We start from the raw sequence: 9,262 nt of genomic DNA, 5'->3' as shown, positions 1-9,262 counted from the left end.
AATGGACTATCCCATTATGGGAGAGTGCTATACATTTAGGAATCTCACAACCCTAAAAATGTGTGTACATGAGGAACACCACTTAGAATTGATATTGCAAGTTTATCTAGTCTCTATGTGGCATGTCATCCTCATGAGAAATTCAAATTATATGTCCATTAATTATCTCTAGTTGGTTCTTTGTTTCCTTTGTGAAAATAAATTCTCTATCACATTATGGGGGAGTATTATGCTTTGTGCATTTACAAGCTATAAAAATGTGTATATTTGAGGTTATGTCACATAGTATCGATATTGTAAATTATCTCGTTCCTATGTGGCATGTATTCCTTAAACAAGTCCAAATTTGTTAAATGGCTTCTTTTCTAATATAATTATGGATCTTGTTTGTGAGAGTTTTTCTTGGCATGGTTTTCCACAATGTGTCTCTCAATATCCTTTTGGGAAATCATGTGCTTCAAGTTATGCCATTTATTGCTTTGCATGGTGGTGTAATTAATTGAAGCTATGAAGAAACTCTCTTTGCATGATGTTTAAATCTTACCTTTTACCATATGATCTATTTGGGGTGAAGATGATCTTGGATACTTGGAAACTACCACCGGGAAATATTTCCCAAATACCTCTTATCCTAGGATAATTGGTAATCTATTATGAGGTAGATATTTATTGACCATCTTTACATTGGCTCTTATGTTTAATTGCTTCATTTCTTTCCATGAAATGGTTTTTCATTTGACTCCCATGTGTTTTACTTGCATCTTATGGATATAATTTGTGTACTTAAACTTTCTTAGCATTTTATTAAATAAGGGTAGAGTGATGATCCCATTTTTGTGCATTTTGTATTCAAATACAAAATCCTAAATAATGCACTAATCTTGGGGGAGCTCCCCTATTTGTGTTAGAATGCTACTTTTATGATCCTATCTTTTCATTTATTGATCTTTATCAAGTATTTGATGTTGGAAGACAAACCTTTTCTTTTCGGTACTTGTGCATCATGAAAAGTGTGAGGGTTTAGTTTATTTGTTGGAACCTTGCTCGCTTGGGAGTTGGTCATCTCATTGCTTGTTTTGGGTTTAATTAGATTCTTGTAATGAGATAAGTCTTTGGAATCAATATTGTGTTGATTTGATTCTTTGATATAATTTGGACAACTATTGTTCTTGATTTAATTAGTTGGTGTCTCGTCCAAATTGTATTTCCGTTTGGTTCTTGAGAGTCTCATACATGCATATTTACTATATGTATATTCTATGACATGCTTTGCTTTCTTGTTCCAATATATAGGGTAAACTCTAACAAATTCTAAATGGCCTAAGATGTGCATGAAATTCAATTTCATATAAATATGCACATATTTATGTGGAGTTTGTCCTATATGTTCTAGTGTCTAACTACTTTGGACCCAATTAGTTTGGAAACCATTTAGTACTTAAATTTGTTTTAGGTACATGAGGATGCATTGGATGCTTGCCAAATTCATAAGTAAGAAGTGGTTACTAAATGATTATTTGAGGCAAGCTAGGATGATCAACGAACTCATATCTACTACATCCACACCAATGCTATATTGGTAACAAGTATCTTCTCATGCATACTTTTATTGTATCCAACCTCGTGGTTGCATCTTGGCATGAATCTTTCTATTTACAAATGTCTTAATGAAACCTGCTTATTGCAAATTGAGTTCTTTCTTTTGGTATCCTTTAGTTGTGATACTTGTTGCTTTTCTCAAAGCATCTCAACTATCTTCTTTCCCTTGTTGATATTTGTGATATCTTTGATGTGTTTGTGTTTGAAGTTCATTAATGTACAATGAGATAAAATTGAGCCTTTGGGCATGCTATTAAGCAAATATATTATTTCTATACTGCATGACTTCATTTTGGATATCATGTTTCAATTATTTTGTATCTATTTTGTGTGTACATGTTTCTTTGTTGATAAATATCTTTGTGATATTGTCTACTTGGAGAAACTTATACACATGAGAGATGATAATTTTCCACTTGATATCTTATTTAATTTTTATGTGTTGTTGATCTTGCTAAGCAAAATCACTCTTTTAAGACTATGATGATGCTATTTTCTCATCCTTGTATTAGTCTTATAATATGCTTGGCCATGCCTCTCACATATCCTTTTGGTTGAACATTTTATTATGGTGTCTCTTACTTGTTGCTCAACCATTAATTTGCTCCAAGTGTTAAGCTCAATTTCTTATCTATGGTCTCTTGAAATTGTTTGTGGTTTAAATGGTAATGAGGAAGTGATGATTCCATGTTATGCATATATTGTATTCAAATGCAACAATCTAATTTATGCATGTACCGTGGGGAGCTTGCTCATTTTATTTAAAGCACTATTTTGCGGTGATCATAAGATTTTATTTCACTTGGTATCTTTTGCTTTGAATGATATTATGGGAGTGATGATACCATGTTTGTGCACCTATATTCCAATATAAATTGTCTATCTTTGTGCACAAACCTTGGGGAGATTCCTTATATTATTTAGAGCACTCTACTTGATCTTATCATAATATCTACTCTTTATTTGGTTTCTTATTTTTGGTTCATTTGTTTTCTTGCTTCATGTGTTGAAGCTTCTTGATTTTGTTATCTTTTTGCAATCTTTGATCCTATATATAGTTTGAATCCCTCCGAGTATTCATCATTGGATACATGCATTTGATTCCACTCACAATATGAGAAATGCACACCTTATGGACGAATTCTCACTATATTGACCTCTCTAGATTTTTCGCCCATTTCGGCAATGGATGCCAATGGGGGAGAATTTTCGAGGGTTTAGGGAATGTTTTATGCTTCTTGCTTTGTGCCAAAGTATTCGCCTTTCATGCTTTGCATCTTGTTGCCTTGCTTGGTTGAATATTGAGAGGAAACACCACTAGGCTTTGATTGCCAATATATGCAATAAAATTCAAGTTCATTCACACGTGCATATGTTATGGGGGAGTTTGCTCTATTTATTCAACTTGTTTGTTGCTTAAATTCCTTATATAAACCCTCTCAAAGAGATTGTCAACAATTACCAAAATGGGGGAGATTGAAAGTGCATAGAGCCCCCATGTGTGATTTTGGTAATTAATGACAATCCCTATGGACTAATGTTTGCATTGAGTCATATGTGTAGGAGTTGTCCATAGGCAATACTTGAACCATGAGTTGGCTTCAAGGTTGCAATACGAAGAAATGAGGTGCAAGTTCAAGATGAGTCAACTCGGAGAGCTCATATGCTTGAAGCTTGCCATTCATATGTGTTCATGGATATGTGAAATTGCACCGAAGAAGAAGCTCATCCGTAGTGGAGTATGGGGGAGCAATCCGCAAGACCTCATCTTCATCAAGCAAACACAATAAAGAACAACGTTTCATCTTGTTACGGTCAAGATCGTCATCATCGAGCTCAAGTGGAATGTGCAAGCTCATCCATAGTGGAGTATGGGGGAGCAATCCGCAAGACCTCATCTCCATCAAGCAAGCACAATCAAGAACGTTGTTTCATCTTGTTACGGTCAAGATCGTCATCATCGAGCTCAAGTGGAATGTGCAGTTCATCGAAAACGGGTCCACATGAAATACTTGTTGCGTTTTCAATATTGGGGTTTTTCCCGCTTCTTTGTATTGAGAGGTTTCACCTCTAAATTCATGGAAAAATCTATCCCACATGTTATTAAGATTTTCTCTCTTTTTCTGGTAGCTATTGTCATCCTTTTTCCAACTAAATTGGTTTCACCTAAATCCGAGTTTTCTAACTCAAGTTGTTGCAATTTCCTTATTGGAGGTGTTACAGGTTTAGCTATGATAGATAGGTTAAAACTTTCCCCTTTTGATCTTATACTCCGTGGTTCGACTATGATGTTTTCCTGCATGATCTTGTAAAATTCTTTGTTTTGATTCCAACGAGCCCAAGATCATCAAATTCGGAGTCCCGATGTGAAAATAGCGACGTTTTTGGTGTGCATTGCGCTGCCAGACAGATTGGTCCGGCCACGGGCCGGAAGGTCCGGCCAAGCGGTCCCGGCTCTCAGATTAGTCACCGGAATGGGTTCGGGGCTGGCCCGTACGAGTCCGGCTGGCCATATTGATCCGGCCAAGCCCGGAAGGTCCGGCCGGGTGCGAAAATGGAGTTTTTTTCTCCAAACGGCTAGTGCTCCTCCTCCCATATAAAAAGGGGTATTCTTCCCCATTGAGTGGTTGCTTCTCCTACTCTCTCTACTCCATTATTGACCTTGAGAATCTTGCTCTCCCTCTAATCCCTCCATGATTCTTGCTCATATTTGAGGAAAAGATAGAGGAGATCTAGATCTACATCTTGACCAAACAAATTCCTCTCTTTGTGAGGAAAATCAACTAGATCTAGATCTTGGAGAAATTTGGTGTTCCTCCTCCTATTTATTCTTCCTCTCTTATTCCCTCAATAGCTTTTGTAGCTTTGTTGGAAATTGAGAGAGAAGGACTTGAGCATCTTTGTGGTGTTCTAGCCATTGCATTTGGTGCATCGGTTTGACTTCTCCGCGGTGATATGTGGAGGTGAAAGTTCGTGACATATTCACTTCAGGAGCTTGTTCACGGAGCTTGTTCCTCTTGGGTATTTGGACGCTAGATGGCTTAGTGTTCTTTGTGGTCTTTGTGGTGTTCTTGGGGACTTCAATTAAGTTGTCGAGATTGATACGTCTCAAACGTATCTATAATTTCTTATGTTCCATGCTACTTTATTGATGATACCTACATGTTTTATACACATTATATGTCATTATTATGCGTTTTCCGGAACTAACCTACTGACGAGATGCCGAAGTGCCAGTTGCTGTTTTCTGCTGTTTTTGGTTTCAGAAATCCTAGTAAGGAAATATTCTCGGAATTGGACGAAATCAACGCCCAGGGTCCTATTTTTGCACGAAGCTTCCAGAAGACCGAGGGGAAAGGAAGTGGGGCCACGAGGCGCCGCCACAACAGGGCGGCGCGGCCCAGGCCCTGGCCGCGCGGCCCTGGTGTGTGGGGCCCTCGTGTGGCCCCCCGCGTTTCCCTTCCGCCTACTTAAAGTCTCCGTCGCGAAAACCCTACCACGTTCGACGAAACCAGAGAAAACCTTCCAGAGCCGCCGCCATCGAGAAGCCAAGATCTGGGGGACAGGAGTCTCTGTTCCGGCACGCCGCCGGGACGGGGAAGTGCCCCGGAAGGCTCCTCCATCGACACCACCGCCATCTCCATCAACGCTGCTGTCTCCCATGAGGAGGGAGTAGTTCTCCATCGAGGCTCGGGGCTGTACCGGTAGCTATGTGGTTAATCTCTCTCCTATGTACTTCAATACAATAATCTCATGAGCTGCTTTACATGATTGAGATTCATATGATGATGCTTGTAATCTAGATGTCATTATGCTAGTCAAGTGGATTTTACTTATGTGATCTCCGGAGACTCCTTGTCCCACGTGTGTAAAGGTGACGAGTGTGTGCACCGTGTGGGTCTCTTAGGCTATATTTCACAGAATACTTATTCACCGTTATGAATGGCATAGTGAAGTGCTTATTTATATCGCTTTATGATTGCAATGTGTTTTGTATCACAATATATCCGTGTGCTACTCTAGTGATGTTATTAAAGTAGTTTATTCCTCCCGCACGGTGTAATGGTGACAGAGTGTGTGCATCGTGTAGTACTTGGCGTAGGCTATGATTGTGATCTCTTGTAGATTATGAAGTTAACTATTGCTATGATGGTATTGATGTGATTTATGCCTCCTTTCGTAGCGTGAAGGTGACGAGTGTGCATGCTATGTTAGTACTTGGTTTGGTTATGTTGATCCGTTATGCACTCTAAGGTTATTTAAATATGAACATTGAATATTGTGGAGCTTGTTAACTCCGGCATTGAGGGTTCGTGTAATCCTACACGGTTAGTGGTGTTCATCATCCAACAAGAGGGTGTAGAGTCTAGCATCTATCTATTTATTCTGTTATGTGATCAATGTTGAGAGTGTCCACTAGTGAAAGTATGATCCCTAGGCCTTGTTCCTAAATATCGCTATCGCTGTTTGTTTCTCGTTTTACTTGCATCTTTACTTCCTGCAATATTACCACCATCAACCACACACCAGTCCTGGACAGCAAAGCACTTTTACGGTGCCATTGCTACTTGCTCGCATTTATTCATACCACCTGTATTTCACTATCTCTTCGCCGAACTAGTGCACCTATTAGGTGTGTTGGGGACACAAGAGACTTCTTGCTTTGTGGTTGCGGGGTTGCATGAGAGGGATATCTTTGACCTCTTCCTCCCTGAGTTCGATAAACCTTGGGTGATCCACTTAAGGGAAACTTGCTTCTGTTCTACAAACCTCTGCTCTTGGAGGCCCAACACTGTCTACAAGAATAGAAGCACCCGTAGACATCAAGCACTTTTCTGGCGCCGTTGCCGGGGAGGAAAGGTAAACGGCACTCACACACCGGCAACCCCGGCAACTAGCCACTTTTCTGGCGCCGTTGCCGGGGAGGAAAGGTAAAAGGCACTCATACTCCGGTCCCAGGTAAAAGTACTTTTCTGTTGCCGTTGTGTGTGTGTTAGAAGCTATTTCCTTTAGATCCTGCAATTGCATCTTTTTGTTTCTTGTTTACACTAGTTAGGCATAATGGACAACAATGAGCTTCTTATTCTATTTCCTGATTTAAGACATGGATGGTTTGATGCGAAAATTAAAAAACCCATGGAACATATTAGTATGAACACTTTGAATACCATTGTTGCTAATGATATAGAAAGTTCTAAGCTTGGGGAAGCTGGTTTTGATGAGCATGATCTTTTTAGTCCCCCAAGCATTGAGGAGAAAATTTACTTTGATGATACTTTGCCTCCTATTTATGATGATTATAATGATATTGGTCTTTTAGTACCACTTTGTTATGGAGGATAAATTTGATTATGATTACAATATGCCTCCTATATTTGATGATGAGAATAATAATGATAGCTACTTTGTTGAATTTGCTCCCACTACAACTAATAAAATTGATTATGCCTATGTGGAGAGTAATAATTTTATGCATGAGACTCCTGATAAGAATGCTTTATGTGATAGTTATATTGTTGAGTTTACTCATGTTTCTACTGAAAGTTATTATGAGAGAGGAAAATATGGTTGTAGAAATTTTCATGTTACTAAAACACCTCTCTATGTGCTGAAATTTTTGAAGCTACACTTGTTCTATCTTCCTATGCTTGTTACTTTTTTCTTCATGAACTTGTTTATTTACAAAACTCCTATGCATAGGAAGCATGTTAGACTTAAATTTGTTTTGAATTTGCCTCTTGATGCTCTCTTTTGCTTCAACTACTATTTCTTGCGAGTGCATCATTAAAACTGCTGAGCCCATCTTAATGGCTATAAAGAAAGAACTTCTTGGGAGATAACCCATGTGTTTATTTTGCTACAGTACTTTTATTTTGTATTTGAGTCTTGGAAGTTGTTACTACTGTAGCAACCTCTCCTTATCTTAGTTTTGTTGCATTGTTGTGCCAAGTAAAGTCTTTGATAGTAAGGTTCATACTAGATTTGGATTACTGCGTAGAAACAGATTTCTTTGCTGTCACGAATCTGGGCGTAATTCTCTGTAGGTAACTCAGAAAATTATGCCAATTTACGTGAGTGATCCTCAGATATGTACACAACTTTCATTAAATTTGAGCATTTTCATTTGAGCAAGTCTGGTGCCTCAATAAAATTCGTCTTTACGGACTGTTCTGTTTTGACAGATTCTGCCTTTTATTTCGCATTGCCTCTTTCGCTGTGTTGGATGGATTTCTTTGTTCCATTACCTTCCCAGTAGCTTTGAGAAATGTCCAGAAGTGTTAAGAATGATTGTGTCACCTCTGAACATGTGAATTTTTAATTATGCACTAACCCTCTAATGAGTTTGTTTCGAGTTTGGTGTGGAGGAAGTTTTCAAGGGTCAAGAGAGGAGGATGATACAATGTGATCAAGAAGAGTGAAAAGTCTAAGCTTGGGGATGCCCCCATGGTTCATCCCTGCATATTTAAAGAAGACTCAAGCATCTAAGCTTGGGGATGCCCAAGGCATCCCCTTCTTCATCGACAAATTATCATGTTTCTTCTCTTGAAACTATATTTTTATTCGGTCACATCTTATGTTCTTTACTTGGAGCGTCTGTGTGCTTTTATTTTCGTTTTGTTATTTTCATTCTCTGAATAAATACATGCTTGTGTGGGAGAGAGACACGCTCCGCTGGTTCATATGAACACATGTGTTCTTCGCTTTATCTTTTAGTGTTCATGGCGAAGGTTGAAACTGCTTTGTTAATTGTTATATGGTTGGAAACGGGAAATGCTACATGTGGTAATTGGTATAATGTCTTGAATAATTTGATACTTGGCAATTGTTGTGCTCATATAGATCATGTTTAAGCTCTTGCACCATGTACCTTGTACCCATTAATGAAGAACTACATAGAGCTTGCTAAAATTTGGTTTGCATAATTAGTTTCTCTAGAGTCTAGATATTTTCTGGTTGAGGTGTTTGAACAACAAGGAGACAATATAAAGTCTTATAATAGTTACAATATGTTCATATGTGAGCTTTGCTGCACCTTTTATACTTGAGTTTGCTTCAAACAACATTGCTAGCCTAGCCTTGTATTGAGAGGAATTCTTCTCGTGCATCCAAATCTTTGAGCCAAACACTATGCCATTTGTGTCCACCATATCTACCTACTACATGGTATTTCTCCGCCATTCCAAAGTAAATACTTCATGTGCTACCTTTAAACAATTCAAAAGCTATTATCTCTTATTTGTGTCAATGTTTTATAGCTCATGAGGAAGTATGTGGTGTTTTATCTTTCAATCTTGTTGGGCAGCTTTCACCAATGGACTAGTGGCTTCATCCGCTTATCCAATAATTTTGCAAAAAGAGTCGGCGCGAGGTTCCCAGCCCCCAATTAATCAACCTTCATTAATAATTCTCTTCACATGTTTTGCTCCGATTCATCGAGTAAGCAACTTAATTTTGCAAATAGACACTCCTTCATGGTATGTGAATGTTGGAAGGCACCCGAGGATTCGGTTAGCCATGGCTTGTGTAAGCAAAAGGTTGGGAGGAGTGTCAACCATAAATAAAACTAAAATACATGTGTAAACAAAAGAGAAGAGGGATGATCTACCTTGCTGGTAGAGATAACGTCCTTCATGGGAGCCGCTCTTTGAAAGTCTGTTTGGCA

The sequence above is a fragment of the Lolium rigidum genome, chromosome 1, assembly GCF_022539505.1.
Source record: "Lolium rigidum isolate FL_2022 chromosome 1, APGP_CSIRO_Lrig_0.1, whole genome shotgun sequence".
NCBI classification, from domain to species: domain Eukaryota; kingdom Viridiplantae; phylum Streptophyta; class Magnoliopsida; order Poales; family Poaceae; genus Lolium; species Lolium rigidum.
Note: the sequence above shows the minus strand (reverse complement) of the source record.